The sequence below is a fragment of the Patella vulgata genome, chromosome 1, assembly GCF_932274485.2.
Source record: "Patella vulgata chromosome 1, xgPatVulg1.2, whole genome shotgun sequence".
Taxonomy (NCBI): domain Eukaryota; kingdom Metazoa; phylum Mollusca; class Gastropoda; family Patellidae; genus Patella; species Patella vulgata.
This window is the reverse complement of record NC_065879.2, coordinates 67,593,802-67,616,147: the sequence shown is the minus strand read 5'-3', so window position 1 is coordinate 67,616,147 and position 22,346 is coordinate 67,593,802. Positions and strand designations below refer to the sequence as shown.

The 22,346-nt window shown below is 37.0% G+C and overlaps 1 protein-coding gene and 1 long non-coding RNA gene across 4 annotated transcripts in view; one reads left to right on the top strand and one right to left on the bottom strand.

Annotated features, from left to right (window-relative positions):
* The window catches only part of LOC126820379 (putative extracellular sulfatase Sulf-1 homolog), a 61,034-nt gene extending 57,994 nt beyond the window's left edge, over nucleotides 1-3,040 (bottom strand). Inside the window, exon 1 of the mRNA XM_050548289.2 lies at nucleotides 2,950-3,040. The gene's annotated coding sequence lies outside the window, so the exon portion shown is untranslated. The remainder of the gene's footprint in view (nucleotides 1-2,949) is intronic.
* Nucleotides 3,041-12,748: 9,708 nt separating this feature from the next.
* LOC126820591 (uncharacterized) lies at nucleotides 12,749-21,774 on the top strand. 3 transcript variants are annotated; one of them, XR_007680017.2, is made up of 7 exons: nucleotides 12,749-12,832; nucleotides 16,774-16,924; nucleotides 17,497-17,626; nucleotides 18,229-18,425; nucleotides 19,076-19,275; nucleotides 19,699-19,815; nucleotides 20,769-21,774. It is a non-coding gene; the product is annotated as an uncharacterized LOC126820591 (long non-coding RNA). The 3 variants fall into 3 exon arrangements; XR_007680016.2 differs by lacking the exon at nucleotides 12,749-12,832 and adding an exon at nucleotides 12,839-13,098; XR_007680018.2 differs by lacking the exon at nucleotides 12,749-12,832 and adding an exon at nucleotides 12,889-12,908.
* Nucleotides 21,775-22,346: the final 572 nt, after the last annotated feature.

Here is a 22,346-nt window from a genome sequence, read left to right as displayed (position 1 = left end):
CCTCATAATACAGCTTGTGACACCGGTCTCCATTTCCAGATGAAGACTGACAGGTTTAAGCTGTTTGAAAATGTATCACGTATATTGAGTTAGATGCTCGACCCTAGGGTAGAGGATTGTAACACAAAATTAAGCAGTTTTTATTCTCCAAAATATTATCGGAATTGGCCCTTTAAGGCTCAAGTTACAATGACGCTGACCTTATACTAAACCTCAACAATATCTTAAATTGATGGCCTCAAATACCATTATTAAATAAAAACATTTGCTTAATAGCTAAATTTGATTTAAAGATGGTCAGTGGAATTCTTATATGCTTTAACAGCGTGAAGACACTGAATATCAATGAACATCTGACTAAGATTGACTGTACATACTAGCTTGTGCAAGGTACATAAAAATTATTTCTTTTTTTTTTTGGAAACAAAGGAAAATTTATGATTAAACATACATTATGCAAGAGCTAAATCTGTCTATTGCAGGTCTTTCTTTAAGCCTGAAACGTTATCTAAATTATTAATTAGACATTAATTAACCTACAGGTATCCAAACCATAATCAACTCTAGATGACATCGCTAGCCTGCGATCTTTAGTGGTTTATAAGTCGATTTACTGCATAACTTTCCTTCACGATTTAACGATTAAATGGATAAGAGACTATGCTGTTTATCGTACTGACTTCAGTAATGATGATCGAGGCTATGCAGAAATTTCAATCGCTTAGTTCTTGGTTCATAGTGGATCAATTTGAATGAAATTTTCAGCAAATTGCCTTTACATTATCTATTATTATTGCGAGGACTGCCAACTCGTTATCGAATCTCCCATAATGTATCTTTAATGAAGATGTGTAGCCTTGACATTACTTACAGAGACCATGGGACCCCTTAAAGCCTGTGTGGCACTACATCTATATTAGTAATTTTCAACCAGTGTGCCGCAAGATCTTCCTAAGTGTGCCGCGAAATACTGAATGGGACACTAAGAAAATTTCTCACTAAAGAAGCCAGCTATTTGACCGATGAAATTCGAAACATATCAATAAAGTTTAGTAAGTTCATAGTTGTGTTTTTCTTTATTTAGTTTGAGTCATTCTATGTGTCTGTGTCTATGGTTGTATTCCGTCTTTGACTTGCCATGTTTTTATTTTGCAAAATTCATCTATATTCAGATATTTTTTATATATAGTTAATATTTAGCCAGGTGTGCAACTATTTTGTCATGAGTTCCAATTGCAAGGTGTGCGGCTATTTTTTCATGAGTTCCAAGGTGTGTCGTTGGCAAAAAAAAGGTTGAGAACCACTGATCTAAATCATGACTTTAATAGCCTGAAGGGTAATCCGTCACTGGATCCAGCATATGGATTCAAACTTTTAATACTTAATTTTATTGATAACTAAATAGAGGACAGAATTTCTCTAAACTTCACCATTTCATAGTAAGGACCACAAAATTGATTGCGGCTTGTATGTGTATGTTTTGTATACTGTTCTTAATGGACGTAATATGCAAATAAAAAAAAGTTGAAAGTTGAAAAGTTGTGGGCATACTTTTTTTTGACAACATTTTATTATGACCAAGTCAGTAGGATAAAATTTATTAAGTTGAAAGCTTGTAGTTTCCTGTAAGGAGTGACTTGTTTAACATACTTGCCTGATAATACCTAAATGTCACCATCCCGATTTCCTTATTATCTTTTATACAAAATGTTTTTTTGATCTGTGATTATTGAACAAAATATATAAAAGTGGTATCGGGTGTTCTAGAAAGAGTTCTAGTGTGTGATGTGCTGGTACACTATTTGGAGGTCCCGAGTTTGATCCTGGTGTTAGCCAGGAATGTGGTGCAAGATGGTGGACCTGGCAAGAAAAAGTGTCTTAGTCATTCAAAGGGGTTGAAAAACTGAGATCTTTTGTGTACGCACTGGTGTGCATGCAAAAGAACCCTTTACAGTTGAATTTGAAATAAGTAGGCAAAATTTTCCTCATCGAACACTGCATGTACCATCTTCATTAAATAGAAGATTAGGATGTTAAACCTCCTAATTTCCTTTCAAACATGTAGCTAGCGATGTATATTTCATCATGTTGGAGCTTCTGGTTATATGATAAAGACCGGGGGTGGCGGTGGGGGTCTTTGAGCAATTGTTTATTTCCCCAGCATAAGGAAAAACAGTTATTTCACTGTAAATATAAGACTTACATAATAGTAAATATGTGTATAATGTGTTTTTTTTGGCAAACCTATGTTAAAGTTATAAATACTAATAAGTATTGTATAGTCTTTCTCTATATCCCCCAGTGCAATATAACTATCTGTCCTGATAGAGTCATGAATTCAAAAACTGTATCTTCATATTTCTCTCAAATCGTCCATAATATAATCTAATTTGAACACCCATGACAGCATATCACAAGGACTGATTCAGAAATTTGGAAACTCCTTTTTTGATAGCGTCCTTTTGGTAGCTCTATTAACATTTAATTAACACAGAAGTTCCAGACTGCCCAGGCATAAAAGAGAGAATCGGATAAATCAAGATTCCCATTATAATCATTCAGAAAATCACACAAAAAATGCATTTTTGTAAGGCTAGAATTGGATTGTTTGTGTTACGGGAGGCTTTTATCAGGGAGGTTATTAAACGTGGTGTAGGTTTTTGACAGTTGAGTAAATCTCCTGTTTTATGACTTAAATTCATCGCAAGAACAACAGATTTCATTTCAAGACTATAGTACGAAATGCTGTCTTATAAGTAGGCTATAACATTCAGAATTCTCGGCCCACTCAACACACAAAACAATGACATCGACTACCATAGACCTCGTGTCTGCTATAATAAGTACGAGATATAACAATGGTGATTGTCCGCTGATCGCGTCAAATAGTCGAAACTTTTGTGACATAAAGATTAGTTACTAAAAATATAAGCAATATGAATCACGTACCTCATGTGAAAATCTATTAATCCAGTCTACATCAAGATACCACTACGATACTCCTCACAACTCAACTAACTTTTTATAGCGGAAATAGGTGAAATGCTGTAATTATGGACAACCAGCACTGCCAAAAATAGATCAAGTCTTTCTGTTTTGTGGAAATGAAATGAAATGAAATGGAGTTTAACGTCCTACTGTTCTGCTCCTAACCTGGGCTAATGAAGACGGGCATACGCCATACAGTGTGCAATGAGGGAAATTTTGCCCGGACAGCGCGCGGCACTACGGCCTACTCTTATATCGAATTCCAACTGCCAAGGGATCTTTTACGTGCACGCCAATGTGTACACGGGACCTCGGTTTTTCGTCCCATCCGAACGACTAGACAGCTTTCCTTGTCAGCCCCTCCGTCCTGCATCACTGACAAGGGAGAACCACGCCGGAAAATCTGGATGAACTTTCTCGGCCAATGCAAGGATCGAACACCCGACCACCAGGATAGCGAGCTAGCCTCTTGCCCACTTAGCCACGTGATCCCCCTGTTTTGTGGAATAAAAAAAAAAAAAAAAAATTCAAGCGCAAGGAATCACACAATGATAAAACATTACACCCGGTTTTCACTTAATTAGAGGAATTGTATAAATAGTAAAATAAATCGAATTAACAAACCACATAATTCACTTTCAATTCATACACATTTTTTAAACTTTGTTTACCAAATTGTGGAAGAGAAATTCCAATTTATTCGTCGATGCACTGATGTCTGCAAGAGTGATGTTTTGGAAAAGTCAATTTATGGGGGAGTTAATGTTGTGGCGTGATTTTGAAGAAATCCATTCCCAAGTTGTCCCTTTTCGGATTTTTGGAATATACTGTAGGAATCATTTACACAAATGCGTTTTTCCCCACAAGGTCTTATCTAAAAGTCCCACGAAAACTGAACATATTGCAAGACTTTAATGTTGATCGCTTTCAAAACATCTGTTTCCATTCAGTGTTTTTGACATTAGTAGTGTTCCATAATATTTGACGTTTTCTATTGGTCCAGTGGTGGCCGTTTTTATTTCGTGTTTTTCTAATAAAGATATTTCGAGAGGATCGTCACATAGATTCGTAAATTTAATACAAAGACGCACACCGCAGTATTAAAGTGAATTTCCCATATACACGTATATCAATTCCCTTAAACAAAATAAACAAACAAAATGTAGTCCTATTTCAAAAGACCTAATTTGAAATTAAATTCAATCTAATAATTCAAGTACTAATATTCTAACATAGACCAAATTGAATGATTACGTAAATAAATAAGACAATGCGCGAGCATTACACATGTAACATTATATAGAACAATCGTCAATCGGTATCTTCACAATGTGAAGGTAACCCGATGCTGTCACATCAAATTTTCCCAATAGTGACGCACAGGGACAAGATAAATGTATGGAACATTTAGAATATCCTCAACAGTCGACAGCATAAACATTACAATGGATATCTGATCTTGGTCATCATCTTGGTCCAAATAATTATGAGGGGCGTACAGGAGTGCACAGCTTGTGATTGGTCAGCTAAAGATCAACGTACCAATTAAAACCCGTAATACTGAAATTTCCGTGAAATCTCCCGAAACGCGTTTAGTTTTGTTATCCGCGGATAATTGACTGACTGTCTGACCAAGGCAAAGGCAACTGTTGTCATGACAGTCCTAGAATATTCAGTTTTCTTATACATGTATTTAATGTTACTAGAATAAGTAATAGAATAAATGAAACAAAAATAAGATATAGGTTAGATCACGTATACACAGACTGACGTTTTACATTTAATAAGTAATTTAATATATTGCGCATTATTATGCACCTGGGGTCTATATTTTCATTTTTACTACCGGTTAAAAATGGCATTCTTTCAGGTGATAAACATTTCTGTAGGTCGTATAAATTAGGTAGTTATTTTAAAGGAATATATTCAAGGTATATCAGATAATAATAATGGTATTTGTGACACTGCAAAATAAATAACCTGGAGCGTTAGCCAATGTAGGGAAGTCGCTTTAAGAGAATCGAGCAAGAACAAGAGAACGCATACAGGCTAGATCACAATACATCTCTATATAAACTACGGGATCGAGGTCAAAGTTCAAACCATAAATCCCAGATTAAACAATTCCTATTTAACCCTCTCCTTTTAGCTCGCGGCAGGTGCTTTGAATGTCGTTCCTCAAAAGATATTTATTTCAATTCATCGCCATTTTTAATTTCGTTCTCTTCACATTATTTCTAAAGATATTTACTTCAATGTGCATATTGTTTCTTCTCTTTTATCCCACAAAAGTTAATGAAACAAATGAAATGAAATGGGGTTTAACGTCCTACTGTTTTACTCCGACTATGGGCTAATGAAGACGGGTACATTAAACAAACCAGTACAACAGCCAAATGTCTATAGCTCTTACCGATAAATATATATTGGTTCAACACTTATTCAAGTCCATCAATCAATCTTATAGCCATTTGAAGTTTACATTAGTTTCTATTGATCACACGATACCGCCCCCCCCCACACACACACCTGTTTTGTTTAGAAATGTGGAGGGCTGTATGACTATGCTATAGTACTTTAAGAATGGCGTAATCAGATGGGCATGCATGGGGTGGGGTATTTCAGTTTATTACATAGAAATAAGTAACTTTAAACTCAACTTTTAAATTGGTTGTCGGCACATCCCAAGGACAAGAAAATAATCTTCGAAATGAAATCTCTATCAAAATGTCAGGGAAGTCTGAGAATATAATAAAATAATATATACCATCGAATGCGATCCCACATTCATCCCAACCGTTTTAACAAGTTGGGTACCATTTAGAACATTCTCGTGGTTTCCAGGGAACTTCAAAATAACGCTATTCAATCGAAAAATGATTAAAAGGAGGAGGGGGGGGGGTATTAACGTCTCACTGTCCTGCCCGACTGGGTTAATGAAGTCGGGCATACACCATACATCTTGCTCTCAAATAAATTTTGCCCGGGCAGCGGCACTATACTCATACGTATATCAAATTCTAAGGCTTCTTTTAGTGCACGCCAATGTGTACACGGGACTTCAGATTTTCGTTCCAGTGACAATGAGAAAGGTAAACGAACCTTTCAGCGAATTTATTTCCATCACTGACTGACTGAAGTAAAGTAAGCAGCTGCGAAAATAATATTAAAATTAAAAAACGAAAAAAAACCGTACATAAATCAAAGAAAAGTTTTAAAAAAATATCCAAAGTATCTAACTGAAAGAAATCTATTTTAAAAAATAAATTCTGTAAATAGATATAACTAACTTGTAAACATTTTCACTTTGATGTCGCGGCTCACGTGTTAACACTTGAAGAAATGCTTAAAGGCGTAATCCCAGATTAAATAGAGTATTCGTTGCTACGATAGGCCTACAGATAGGTTTCAGTGTATAAATCATACAACAAGATGTCATGTGATGGTTTATAATATATTATTAAACATTTGACTTCATCTATTGAGCCGTTCGGAAACGATCTCCAAAATTGCTTGAAAATGGTTTACTCCTACGAATTGGGTTGGTGCAGAAAAGTAGGACGTTAAACCCCATTTCATATCATATCACTACCGATTCCAATTTTGGTCTGTTGGTTGTGATGATAATGTGACAACCACACGAAGGCAACCAACCACATGTTGTTATCACCAGGGCACTACTGAAACTTAAATTTGGAAGCTTGTACGGTCGCCTAACGAAATAAAACTGACAACTTTAGATAGTTGTTTCAAAAAGAAAGATCTATACATTATTATAGGCAGATATAGCTCTCACACAATGCATCTTTATGAAGACCTCAAATTAATTTGTTGATTTGGATAGTTCTGACTTATCTTTTTCGAACAGAAATGACATAATTATCCCATACGCTTTAATTTTTATTTCGTCGTGTAATTTAAGGTTCAATTTTGATTGTTGTCTGATGAATAACCGTGCAATTTTAAAGATGGAAAAATACCGATTTCACTAAACAAATTAACGAATCGGCCGCAAATCACAGATCAAACTTATTTTAAAGCATTAATAACCACGCAATAAAGTTTAGTCAATTGACTAAATATTGAATATAGTGTGGCGTTTATTTATAGTTTGAATATAGAACTGGATAGACCATTCACTTTAACGTTTCGGTAACACAATGTTCGGCCATTTTCAGACAAACATAATAGTACTAATTTATATTTCTATGCTTTTTAATATCCCATGGATGTATTGAAAAGCAGTTTACGAGTATCAGAGGCTCCGTGACCCCCAAAGTATAGTTAATGTTCTGACGTAGTTGTGGGCCCATTTTAGTCTTGATTGTACATCATTTTGGATAAATTGGTAAGAATGCACTTTGATAGTTTGCAGACTCTGGTGGCTTGGTACTCCGGATGTATTCTAGAAAATACCATTCAAAGCACCTCTTAAACATGTTAAATAACCATCATCACTTTGAGTGCCTATGCTGAACTGGATAGGTTCATTGACACATTAATCAAAAGTCGATACACCGATAAAGCTTTTCGGAAATGTATGGTTCATTTCAATACGCATGGTAATATCAAAGACTTCTCGGATAGATTTCAATATACCCAGGGTTGGGGGTGGTCGAGTTGTTATAAGGCAATGCCCCCCCCCCCTCTCTCTCCCCCTCTCTCTCTCTCTCCCTCTCTCCATCCAGTCAGTTTGTTGGGTAACAGGTTGTAACTTTAAGAATATACATGTATTCACTGACTGGACAGAGAGGGCCCGTCTCTTTAGCTATAGGTAATTTGTCGAGAGTACACTTAGGGGTTAAACTACTAGCATTTACAAAGTGAACTTGTAATAGTAGTTGACAGAAACGACAGGTATTTGACCCTACAGGTATTTAAGTTCTGACCTGAACAGATTAAAAGGATTCAGCTTGTCATGTCGAATAAGTATAATGTTACACTACAGCTTTAAAAATATTCAGACAGGTATATATAAAAAAACATATAATAATTTGGCTTAGCTTAAAGAGACACTATGACTCACCAAATAAGTGTAATTAATATTGGAACATACCGCTTGGGAAAGTAACCTAACGCTCCCCATCTGATAATCAAAATTCGAAACAGATATTTTGCGATATTTAATCACACGCTTGACTTGACGGCGTTTTTATGACTTACAGCAATGTCCACGTTTCTTGACCCGTCCTCGTTGTCTCTCTTCTGTGTTTCCAGTTAATTGTGTAGTTTGGTCCTCCTATGGTTATTAAACGTGACCATTTGAAGTGTATTTATTCCCTGTGGTCATTAGACCAGCTGGAGCAGAAAACTAACAGGGCGTTAAACCCCATTTCACCCAGTCACTGTTATAAGAAAACAAGGTTCTCATTAGAGTCATAAATTGACATATAAATCTATATCTCAGCAATCACATGGTAGATTAAATATCCAGATTTTACATACGACCAAAATTGAACATCCTCGATACCAGTCAAATCTAATATTTTGACCGTATTTCCCCATCAATAACCGAAATAACATAACAAGGCCAACCCAGAGAAAAACAATTAATGCTGCATTCATGGTTGTATTTAAAGGCCCGATTCGCTAGAATACAAGGTAAATATAGAATAAAGGATAAATTATAGTAAGTAATATAGAATAGAGGGTAAACATGGAAAACAAAACAAATGAAATGAAATGGAGTTTAACGTCCTACTGTTCTGCTCCGAACTTGGCTAATGAAGACGGGCATACGCCATACAGTGTTCTATGAGGGAAATTTTGCCCTGCCCGGACAGCGGCACTACAGTCTACTCTTATATCGAATTCCAACTGTCAAGGGATCGTTTACGTGCACGCCAATATGTACACGGGACCTCGATTTTTCGTCCCATTCGACCGACTAGACAGCTGTACTTGTCATTCCCTCCGTCCTGCATCACTTACAAGGGGGAACCACGCCGGAAAATCTGGATGAACTTTCTCGGCCAATACAGGGATCGAACACCCGACCTCCAGGCTAGCGAACCAGCGTCTTACCCACATAGCCACTGTGATCTCAAACATGGAATACAGGGCAACTATAGAATTAATGGTAAATAATATAGAATAAAGGGAAACATGGAATACAGGGCAACTATAGAATTAATGGTAAATAATATAGAATAAAGGGAAACATGGAATACAGGGGAAACATGGAATACAGGGCAACTATAGAATTAATAAGGGTAAACATGGAATACAGGTCAGCTATGAAATTAATGGAAAATAGAATAGAATAAAGGACAAATATAGTTAATAGTAAATAATATAGTATAAAGAATCATTAAACGAAATAACATATCAAGGCCAACCCACAGAATTAGTGGTAAATAATATAGAATAAAGGACAGAAATAGGATTAATGGTAAATAGTATAGAATAGGGGACAAATATAGAATTAATGGTAAATAATATAGAATAAAGGAAAAAATGTAAAATTAAAGGCAAATAATATAGAATAGAGTTGAAATAAATAATATAGAATAGAGGGTCAATATAGAATTAATGGTAAATAGTACAAAATAGAGGGCAAATAAATAGTATAGAATCAACCCGTTTACCAGCGGTAAAGCAACTATTTACTGCGGATCAGTTTGGGTAAATATATAGAAAATTATTCAAATCGATTAAATCCAAATCAAATTATATTGACATGTACAGTTTACATTGGGTTTAATTTCATACCGTCGTCTTTATATATGTCTTCGATGAAAGAAAGTATGACATTTCCGACATAATATATTTCGTACAAGTCAGCTCATCCTTCATTAAAAACAATCTCAAATGTGCTTAATTATACAATAAAATATTACAATTTTTTTCTTTACTTTTTAGATATATTATATCAGCTTGGCATGCCTTTACTGTGTAATAATTAAACTATATCAACATCTATATTAGCCCATATCATTCATAGCATCATACCACACCTGTCGTGTTTCCTGCCATTCAACCCATTTACTTACCACGTGGGCTTTTAAAGGGATAGTCTACATTTAAAAGATCAAACAAAGAAAATGCAGGTTAAGCAACATGTTGATGTCGATGTTAGTGGATGCAAATTAAGAGTAAGAGCTGAGCGAGTGAGAGAAATGGGGTTTAACGTCCACTCGACACAAACTAGGTCGTTTTGGGACCAACATAAGGTTCAATCTTATTTCAATAATTCGGGTACGCGTAGTGGTCTTTAGCAGTGGGGGGAAACCGGAAGACCAGGAGAAACCCCACAAGGTTGGCCAGACGATCCTACTCCTTGTCACGTACAAGCGGGGAATCGAAAACACAACACGGACGCAAATCAAATATCACAATCCATTATTTATAGACGAATAAGAATTCCGCACAAAGTCAATACAAACTAACGCCCACTTCAAATAGCACATATGAATAATGTTTGACCTAATATACGTTTTATGTGAGACTATTTTCTTGTGTCGTATAAATAAAATTTATTGTGTTGATTTGTTATGCGAAGAGTCAACCTCATTCTATGGTGTTTTTTTGTAATATTTATTTTTAATTACTGGTACCCAAATATTGACAATGTTGAGACTTTGTGTTCAGCAGTAGACAGTTCAAATCCAAAACTAATCGCAAAGAGCATGTCCTAGCTTTAATTTTATTCACATTGTAACCTAAAATAAATAGGTATAACTTCTTTAAGACCACAAGAAATTACTCTTACATCAATTGGTCTTAGCCCCATAATTGTTTTGGCCATATGAAGTGTATTGATTTCCCATCGTCATATTATCTATTGGTGCAGAAAAGTAATAAGTTCAATCCCATTTCATTTATTTGGAATTTGTTTCACTCACTGTGCGATTTATGTTCATCTGTAGTGCTTTGCGATATACAAGTATTTGATTTAAATCCTCGACATGAAGGTGTAATATAACTTACATGTTTTTGGTTTAATCTTCTAAATTACTATCTAAATGACATTAATAAATCATGTTTCTTGTATTTACATCTGATTAACCCACTGCCTTGATTGTGTTCTGTTTTCTCGTAAGACCCATTTTTTCAAGAAAAATAATGTTTTTTTTTTTTTCAAAATGAAATCAAGCCAGCCTTTTCACTGTCTAAACTGATGTATTAAAGATGTATTATGTAAGAGCTAAATCTGCCTATTGCAGGTCCTGTTTCAAGCGTCAAATGTTATATAAATTATTATTTAGATATTTAGATATTATTCATATGACAAGCCCATAATCAACTCCCTAGACCATTGTATGGATTGAAACACGATCGCCATTTAAACATACATTATGCAAGAGCTAAATCTGCCTATTGCAGGCCTTTCTTTAGGCCTGAAATGTTATCTAATTTATTAATTATCCAGACCTTAATGAACTCTCGATGCCATCGCTAGCCTGCGATATTTAGCTGATACAATTTTTGAAAAAAAGTTAAACATAAAAATGGATAATCGAAACTCTGTTGTTTTTCTTATCGTTCCGACTTTAGTAACGATGATCGAGGCTAGTCTAAAATTCAAAAACTGTCAACTCTTTATCTAATCCATAATGCTCCTTTAACAATTTAAGTTAAAAGTGGATATCCGAGACTGTTTTTTTTTATCGTAACAATGGTATAGCAATGGAAATCGAGACTACGCTCTTCTTCGATATTGAATGAGTCAGCACATCTTCGCCATTTAATAATAAAATGGATAATCGAGACTGACTATATTGCTAATACGGTTTTCAAGCAGAATTCCCAAACTACACACCTGTTTATGTACTGATCCCCCTTTTTTTTATTTACCTAAGCCTTATAATTAAAATCATGCCATAGGTTCATGGTCAAAACAAAAGGGGAGAACAGACAGAAAATGTTTATCTTATTTAACTCACATAACACTCTTATATTCTGCTTACGCAGCAATTAGTGGTTTGATCCCAAACAAAAGGTAAATTAGTTGTACCGGAGTTGTCCCCCGTGATCCATTTAATTCCAGCTATGCACGAACTCTAGCTGAGCAATTACCTCTGGTTTGCGCTCGTGGTTCCGAACCCCTGTGTGAGCGTATGCGGCTTGGAGATAGGCGCGCTTTCTCAAGCTCGTGGGTTTACTCCGGGTACTCCGGTTTCCTCCCACAGCAAAGACCCCTGCGCGTGCATGCGCTAACCATAATAAAATAAAAACAACTTGTCTGCAATATCACCATCGGTGGAAGCGGACGTTATACAATAATAGAAGAAGGAGGAGAAATCCTCATTGAAGAAATACTCTCAAAAGACAAATAAGGTTTTTGGTATAGAAAATGGACCCTAGGAAAAAAAAATTTCAAAGCAGCTCTGACATTAACGAAAGAAATTCATAGTTTTAAAGAGAAATGATCAATATCACCAAGAAATTATATGTAATAAATTTTGAAAAATAACAAATATTAAATGTTCTCCTATTCATTGGGCTACTTAGAGTGAAGTATTTTTCAGGAACATGTCCAAAATATTTTGACAGTGTATATTTCAAAGACGTTTTAGCAGATTTCATCGCCAGAAAGGTTCTAAAACGGTAGATACGCTGGTGCATTTTCGCGTTGATTTGGATAAATCTTCCTCCACTGTTCTAACTAAGCCAGAAAAAATGTGACATTGAATTGTTTTGGTAAAAAAAAAAAGAGGGACAGGTTGAGGGAGGTATGAACAGCGCAACCAGCCAACCACCTGCAACATATTTATCACATAACTGAGATATCATACTAGGCTCTTTCCGTGGTAGTAAATAATTAGTAGCCTTACTCCTTAAATTTGACAAGGGAGACAATCAGTGAAACAACTCCATTTTATATTTTATGACACGGTGAAAGGTAAGTCAAGGCCATATAACCAGACCAGATTATAATAACCTAAAATGGATATGGATTTATTACAGTATTAACAATGGTATTATATAATAACCATGTTGCATGTAATATGTTTATACCATGACCTGTGATTTGACCTTGTTGACAAGACTCATGTCGCGTAGTACTGGGTATCTATCGACTACATTGTGTGTTTCAACTAAGGGCTGTATTGATAAATAGCTTATTAATAGTAATGCAATATTGGTATAGCATATGTTGGCTTATCGGTAAGTATAGTCTGTATTATTCATTTATCAGTCGTACAAGAACAATATGTTAGCTATGATAACTCTTCAAATGAGAAGTGGTATCAAATGTTCTAGAGAGAGTAAACATGTATGTACAGGTATTTGATTATAGGGAAATAAAATGAAATGAAATGGGGTTTAACGCCCTGCACTGTTATCCCAGACAGCGGAGCTAAGGCCTACTCTTATATCGAATTCCAACTGCCAGGGGATACGTGTACGCCAATGTGTACGGGACCTCGGTTTTTCGTCCAGGCATTCTTTCCTGCACCACTGGCAAACAGTGATGTTAAAGGGAAAGGGTGGTGGTATTTATAAACCTCACCATTCATTTCTGAGCTCCGAGGAGGTTTGCGAGAAATATTCACTTATTTCAACGGTGTACATTGGAGTCACATTGATAGGAATGCCCCGCCCCCCCACAACACAGTTGAACACACAGACCCCGCCTGTTTCTTATCAAGCGTGGAAGGCAAATATAGACGTACGTGTAAATGCTTAAATATATATATATATGTAATGTAAACATAGATTTTGATGTGTCAGTTATATTTGAGTACATGTCGTGTATAGGTATATAGACATAAAGGTTGAATGAATGAATGTCAATAGATATAACACCGTGAATCCTAGTTTATTAGCTAGTAAAGCGGTCCTATAGCACCCATTATTATTGCAATGTGGTAAAAAATTTAATAAATCTAAATTGGTCATACCTTGGGTTTCATTTAGAAAGTAGTTGCTGTGCGCGGTCTAATAGGCCTACTGTTAAAGGACAACATTGGTGTCAGTTATTATCACATATGTGATAGAATGGTTAAACTCGATCCCTGCATTGGCCGAGAACGTTCATCCAGATTTTTCGGCGTGGTTTCCCCTTGTCAGTGATGCAGGACGGAGGGCCTGACAAGGACAGCTGTCTAGTCGTTCGTATGGGACGAAAAACCGAGGTCTCGTGTACATATTGGCGTGCACGTAAAAGATCCCTTGGCAGTTGGAATTCGATATAAGAGTAGGTCTTAGCGCCGCTGCCCGGCCAAAATTTCCCTCATAGCACACTGTATGGTGTATGCACGTCTTCATTAGCCCAGTTTAGGAGCAGAACAGTAGGACGTTGAACCCTATTTAATTCCATTTAGTTAAACAGGTTCCAAATATAATTTTAACACAGAGATCATTCCTACCATAGATGCGTAATGAAGGTTTCAACACTCAGAAGTGACGAACGCAAAAGGAAAACACGAGTTATCCCTCTAAATAACTGACTGGGGTTACGAGTGATAACAGATACACGGGCGAATTTCTGCTCACTAATAATTCCTTCGACGACTAAAAGTTGTTAAATATGAGACTGTAAGAGGATATCTAACAATTTAAAAATGTAATTGAATGTCATTAGATAAGAGAACACGAGAAAAATAGAAATAGTCCGTACATTCCCTTGTTTGTATTCATTCTATACTTAATAAAAACATGGTAATGCACGGACTTTTTCTATTTTTCTTTCGTGTTCTCTTATCTAGTGACAGTCAATTCTTTTCATGAATTGTCAGATACTTACAGTCGTCAGATACTCACAGTCTCCAGTGGCGGACCCAGGATTTATTCCAGGGGGGTGACGAAAAGAGGCCAGGGGCGAAGCGCGGTCGACCAAAGGCGGGAGCACTAGAAGGTGGAGGGGGGCATAGGGTGTCCAAAGGGGTTAAAACTATTCTGTGCTATCTGAGGTATCTTCTGGACAATAGTTCTCAAAGAAATAAAGTGACAAGTTTTTTTCAAAATAAGTGAATATTTATTTTCCCTGCAGACCAAAAAAGGCGTTAGGCACACGAATGGTAAGTGAAACAGGTAGCCTAGGCCTAACTAATACTACGAATATCTTTTTTTATTATCACTTTATTTTGCACATCATTCACTCACAAGCAACAATCAGACAAAAGTGATGATCCTTTCATTGGGCGAGGAAATGCGGCGATGAATTTTTTGCAAATGTCCTCGTTTGGAACTGGTATCGCGAACCCGTGCATGGCAATAACGGCACAGTCTGATAGTTTCTCGGTTGCCATGGAATTCCTGAGCCAATTATGAATACGGCGTACACAAGAAAATGACCTTTCCGCCTCGACACTTCCGATCGGCAGTACAGCAAGGACTGTCAACAACTCGCGGACATTCGGAAAAAATGTTGCATCGGCGTCGGTCGCGAGAGTTTCAGTTACTGATCGTGACTTGATCGATGACTGATGCCTCCAATAATTGAACTTGTCCGATTTTGCGTTTTTTAAATCTCTAAAGGGGGGGGGGGGGGAATAGTTACCCTAGTCACCCCCCCCCCCCCTGGATCCGCCACTGGTCTCACACAACAACTTTTGGTCCTCGAAGGAATTATTAGTGAGCAGAAATTCGCCCATATATCTATTATCACTTCAGTCAGTTATATAGAGGGTTAACTCGTGTTTTCCTATTGCGTTCGTCACTTCCGAGTGTTGAAACCTGCATTACGCACCTATCGTAGCAATGATCTCTGTGTTAAAATTATATTTGGAACGTGTTTAACCAGTTCTATCACATATGTGATAATGACTGACACCAATATTGTCCTTGAATGGATAGACTCGTAACAAAAATACCCTGTTCCAAATATGGTGAGGGTCTTTAAACCCTGAAATCCTATTACACACGATAAATCCTATTATTTCACACGATAAATCCTATTTCTCATGATAAATCCTATTATTTCACACGATAAATCCTATTTCACACGATAGAACCTATTTTAAACGATAAACCCTATTTCACACAATAAAATCCTATTTTATACGACAAAATACTATTTTGATTTCAAGGCAAATATTGTGTACTGGACCCGGAGATGCTATAAATAATATGAAATATTGTGATGCAATTGTGCTGTATTTAGTTAGTTGTCTGATGGTGGTAGTCGGCGTGGTTCCCCCCTTGTCAGTGATGCAGGACGGAGGGCCTGACAAGGACAGCTGTCTAGTCCTTCGGATGAGACGAAAAACCGAGGTCCCGTGTATACATTGGAATGCACGTAAAAGATCACTTGGCAGTTGGAATTCGATATAAGAGTAGGCGATAGTGCCGCTGCCCGGGCAAAATTTCCCTCATAGCACACTGTATGGCGTATGCCCGTCTTCATTAGCCCAGCATAGGAGCAGAACAGTAGGACGTTAAACCCCATTTCATTTCATCCAAAAAGACAGCATAGCAAAACCGAACACAATTTTCTAGGGCATCCACCATTCAATGTGCTATGAAGGAAATTTTGCTCGGACAGCGGCGCTAGCGGACTGCTCTTATATCGAATTCCAACTGCCAAGGATTCTTTTACGTGCAAGCCAATGTGTACACGGAGCCTCGTTTTTTCGTCCCATCCGAACGGCAATACGTTGTCCCGGTGCTGCACCGCCGACAAGAGGGAACCACACCCGAAAAAATCCCGATGATCTGTCTAGGCCAACACCGGGATCGACCACGTAAACTCCAGGTTTAGCAAGCCAACATCTTACTTACTGATCCACCGCGTATCCCTAGCTCAAGATGAAGCTTTACTCTTTATAGAATGCATTATAATTATACCACATGTCATTAATGTTGCACTTTTGTATATTAAACATTCCCCTCTTTCAGTTAATCCACGTCCATCAAATTGATAATCGACAATGGAGAGACTTCAGAGTTTATCAGACTTTATAAACAAGGACAACCATTGGCCGATTCTAGCTGGTACCGGAACTGTTCTCATTGGTGGAATAACTGCTTATAAACTTTTAACTAAACGGTAACTTTAATTAGTTTTAATGCGTGGACACATTGAGGAAGCAATATTCGCCATACCACATACGAGTTGGCAACCATGTTAGTTAACTTACGTTTCTTCGTCGAAAACGTAGTGATTTTCCTTGCATTCTAATTCTTCCGAGAAACTAAAGCGCTATTTAGCTAAAAAGGCCCATTACACGGAACCCTCTATGTGTGGCCCGTCCTATGGTCGCTTAGAACATTTGTGATCAAGTTTGAATCAAGTTGAATCATAGAAGTGACCAAATACGTTCGTGTAAGTGAAACCAACTTTAAAATATGCAATGAAACTAAATTGTTATTTGCTCCGAGTGAGTATTTTTGTAGATACATTGATTGGCAGTTAATGCCCTTCCGTTTGTCTCCCAATACACACACTTAAACTGTTAAACAAAAACTATTGCAACCCTGACCCACCCCACTCAACGGAATTTTAAACCGTCGACATAACTGTACAGCCATACGACGTACATGTAAATGACAAAGTTCTAAATGTCTTTTTTAAACCGGCGCCTTTAAGTTTGACATAGAATTATTTTGAATATATTCCAGAAAAAAGAAAAGTTGGCCCAAAGATACAGTTGTATTACATTCACTTGACAAAGGCATCTGGGATATGAGTATAACACCATTTGCTGTTAAACTAGAAACATATTTCCGATTGGCTGATATTCCTTACATTGTAAGTAACTTTATTATTACTGGTTGGTTGATAATCCTGTTATTATAGATAAACGCATTTTTCATTGGTTGATATTACTAGTAGAAGTAATAACTTATTGGATAATACTCCATTTAAAATTTGCCTTATTTGGAACTGATGGATCCCTTGTCGAAGTAAGGAATCGGAGTTTGTTTGGACCCCAGTTTCCTTAAGTTCAACTTAGTGATTCGGAACATGTCAACTAGACCCCTACCCCAGATCGATGCACCTGTTGTCAGAGTTGACTGCGCTTCCCCTTTAATTCCTGACTAGAGATCGATTGTGCTTACCCGTTGATTCCCCACTAGGGATCGATTGCGCCCACCGGTAATTCCTCACGAAGGGTCGATTGTGCTGCCCCTTTAATTCCCCACTAGGGTTCCATTGCGCTTTCCTGTAATTCCTCGTTACGGGTCGATTACTCTTTACCCTTAATGCACCATTATTGCTCGATTGTGCTTTCTTGTAAATCTCCACTAAGGGTCGATCGCGCTTCCCCTTTAATTCCTCGCTATGGATCGATTGCGCCTCCCAGTTAAATTCGAACTAGCTATATTGTTTATATTTATATTTCCCCGCAGAACAACCCAACCCGTCAGCAATCATCTAAGAAGAAAATACCATGGATTGAGTATAATGGCGAAGCTGTGGCTGATTCTGATTTTATTATAGAATATTTAAATAAAAAGTTAGCTTTAGATCTCAATATGCATTTAACACAAACAGAAAGAGCTATAGGTCGTGCATTCTCTAAAATGGTGGAAGACAATACATATTGGTATGTATTAGTAAATGTGTTTGGCTATAATCACCTGCAATCAATAGAGATACTAGTTATCTTATGAGGGAACCCCAGTGGCTGATTGAGTAATGCGTTTGCTCGCTAACCTGGAGATTCCCTTTTCGATCCCGGTCAAGAATGTTCATCGGGAGTGTCTGGTTTCCTCCCAATGCTAAAGAACATTACGGTCAAGCGAATTATTGAAAAAAAGTTGAATAGCCTAGTTTGTGTCGAGTGGACTTTAAACCCCATTTCTCCCCCTCTCTCGTTTCTGGCGTGGTTTCCCCTTGTTAGTGGTGCATATGTGTATAGTCATTCTCATTCGGAAGGGACGAAAAGCGAAGGTCCCGTGTACACATTGGTGTGCACATAAAAGATTCCTTGGCAGTTGGAATTCGGTGTAAGAGTGTCCAGTAGCGCCGTTGTCCGGGAAAAATTTCCCGCATAGCACACTGTATGGCGGATGCCCGTCTTCATCAGACCAGTCCGAGCAGAACAGTAGGACGGTAAACCTCATTCTCTCTCTCTTCTTTTTTTCGGTGGTGGGGTGCAACTTACACAATACTGTAGTTTACAAGAAATTAACAACCCCTCTATTGCCGATCAGAAACGTTAATATAGTGATGAGTTATGGTTGCTGTTTTCAGGACGATGGTGATGTCAAGGTGGTACCATGATATACATAAAGTTGACCCTCCGGGTCTTGGTTTGATACCCAGGTGGCTTCTCTCTGTTTTTGCTCGAAAGGTATATAAACAGGGATGGCAACAAGGTATGGGTAGACACAGTCGTGATGAAGTACTACATATCATGGAAGAAGATTTAAAGGCGGTTTCTCTGTTTTTAGGTAATGACAACAGTACACAAATTGTGCTTATGATACAGTATAAATAGTATGGGTTAAACCATGATGTGTGCTATGAAGGAAATTCCTTCTTTGCAGTGTATACAAAGGGCCTCGGGCTGACTGTGGTATACACATACATGACCTCGAGTTTTCGTCCCATCTGAAACAGTAGACGGGGTTCCTTGCCAGGGGCCTTCTTCAAGAGATTGATGCTTTAATTTTTGATAGATTTAGCCTTTGTCATAAATTGAAAGTTTAAATGTTAATACAGATTTGATCTAGCCAATGAAAAGGTAGCAATCGAACAATATTGTAAGTTAAAGAGGTCGACTCTTTGATCGAACCCCAGATCATCTGGATACGACTATCGCGATGCTTGTCTCTTGTATCTGATGTTTAATTTGTTATGGTTTTTTTTGGTAGATAAAAAGAAGTATTTGTTTGGAGAGAAACCATGTGAAGTTGATTGTGTTGTATTTGGTCAATTATCACAGTTTTGTTGGCATATGCCTGGTTTATACGGCGAGACATTAATAAATGGTGAGTTAATCATCGCCCTATAAGAAATTGTCATCAGTTCTATCCACCACGATGCATAATTTAAAAGTGTGACTTCGTTGTTGATCCCCGCGAAAAGAACACGTGATTGAATTTGAAGTCATACTTACTTGAAACTGCATCCCCATCTATTATTTAATTGATCTCCCTTTATATATGTTTCCTTTCGTTTTCAGTCATGACATAGAGATGAATTCCATTGTTTTGAAATATTTATCAAAACGTTTCGAATCTTTGATTTATGAAAGAGTTGAATGGGGCTTACAAAATCAGAGTTCCTTATGTGAGGTGATCGACAATAAACTCATTATGTGGAATGAGACCAAAAAAAACCCACCATGAATTCTGAATTGCTGAAATAATTACACTTACGGATTGGTTACGTTATCACTGGGTTGTTCATATTAGGAAGAAAGTTATGAATGGTACAAGAGCTATTTATGGGAATATTTTATTGCGCAATAACATCAACTTCAGTTTACTACTCATTTTTGGAGTATAACGAATATTTCGGGTTAAAAGCACATGGCATCGACAGAAAAAAAGTGTTTACTGTTAGTTTAGATGACGCCCCAAACAACGTCATTTACGACAAACTGGTATATTTTTATTTCAATGATTCCGTTCCTATTGAATAGAAAGATATTATTGCAACCGGTAAATTGTTAAAAGGGGGAGGGGGTGAGATTCATGATAAAAGTTATAATACCTTTATGAGATGGTTTGTGCTGACATCTTAAATAATAAGAACCCGGGCCGAGTCGAAAATACACTAGCTTAGACTTACCCAAGTGGTATCGTATATATTAGATATTGTAATCACACTGACCTCTGCCACAAACTTGCTGGTCCACGCCTTCAATGGTAAGATTTATTTTATGTGTGAAATTAAACCCTAACATTGCATTTAAATGCCTTTATGTTCTTATTTTCAGAGAAATACCCTAATCTAAAGGAATATTGCTATCGAATGAAGAAAGCGTTCTGGCCAGAACTGGGAACAAGTGCAAGAAGCAAACAGGAGAAAAAATCAGCATGAACTGAGATTGTGATACCCGAGAACATTTTGTAGATTTGTTATCAGTGAAGGGCTTTTCCACTAATATTATGTTTATATGTACATTAGTTAATTCGAATTAAAATTTAAAAATAAAATTTGTTGAAGATAAAGTTAGATATATCTCAATCTATGAGCAAAGTCAGACTTACAACTCAAATGAATCCAGAATTTTTGACGTCATATCTCAATCTGCGGATATCATGTTTTTAAAAAGGAATGCCATAAAATAAAGAAGAATCAATAGTGATATTAATTTTACACACATCAAAGACATTGTTACATTATTTTGAATTAACTAATGTAATACTTGTCGCGTACACATGTACAGTGTGACTTGTCATTCATAAACCATCAACTCACTAACTTACTTTCGGAGAGGGGGGGGATGGTCGAATGGATAGCACGTGCGCGCTGTATCATAAAGCCTGTCATTGAGTCAACTGGCGTGGTTTCGAATCCCCGGTTGTACGTGACAAGGAGTAGGGTCGTCTGTCCAACCTCGTGGGTTTTCTCGCGAATTATTGAAATAAAATTAAACCATATGTTAGTCCCGAAATGACCTAGTTTGTGTCGAGTGGACTTTGAACCCCATTTCTCTCTCTCTCTGTCTCTCACTCTCGGAGATAAATGGACGCATATGAAGAGCGGTCGTTATTCCGACAACGGACAGACCTAGGAAGATTTTAGATTTTATCTAATGCATAATAAATGTAAATGTAATATTACCTTATAAGTTGTTGTACTATGGGCCAGTAACAATAATATCGTTAAATCCATCCAAAAGACGAATTGCACGAATTTCTGATTGCATATATTATATAGTCATCATAATTTTTTGTTGAATTAATAAACTATTACGTATTTAAAACATTATAACAGGACTTACAACTAGTTTATTATTTATTTCGTAATGATCGATTTCATTCTTCATACACACTATTGTAACTTAATATTACTAAGGGAAGATTAGAAGTTCTAAATCAGAAAAAAAAACAAATATTAAACGCACCAGGCATACATAGGAAAACAAACAAAGGTGATGCGGTGCCTGCTTATTACAGACCCACCGACCGGGAACTATTTATTGTAAGAGTGGTGATATGGGAATCCTGAATAAAATCAACCGTTCGTTATTTCATGATGTAGTTCAACCGCTGGTTTAAAGTGGGGTACTACCGAATATCTCGATAATTGTTATGCCACGATATTCATATATATACATGTAACAGACGTTACCTTAGTTATATCAATTTAAAAGTGATTTTAAAATGCACCAAAATCGTTAACGCCCTAAAAGCTTCTAACGTGCATTGTCGGATTTACTGATAGCCTTGGTATCCTGGGGCCCGGGCCAAGGAATATACTATTTTTGACACTGGCATAAGCCTTTCTTCGACGCACTCTAGCCTTTAACATCCGTCATCATCGGCTTTGCTCAATCGTGCTTAAAACA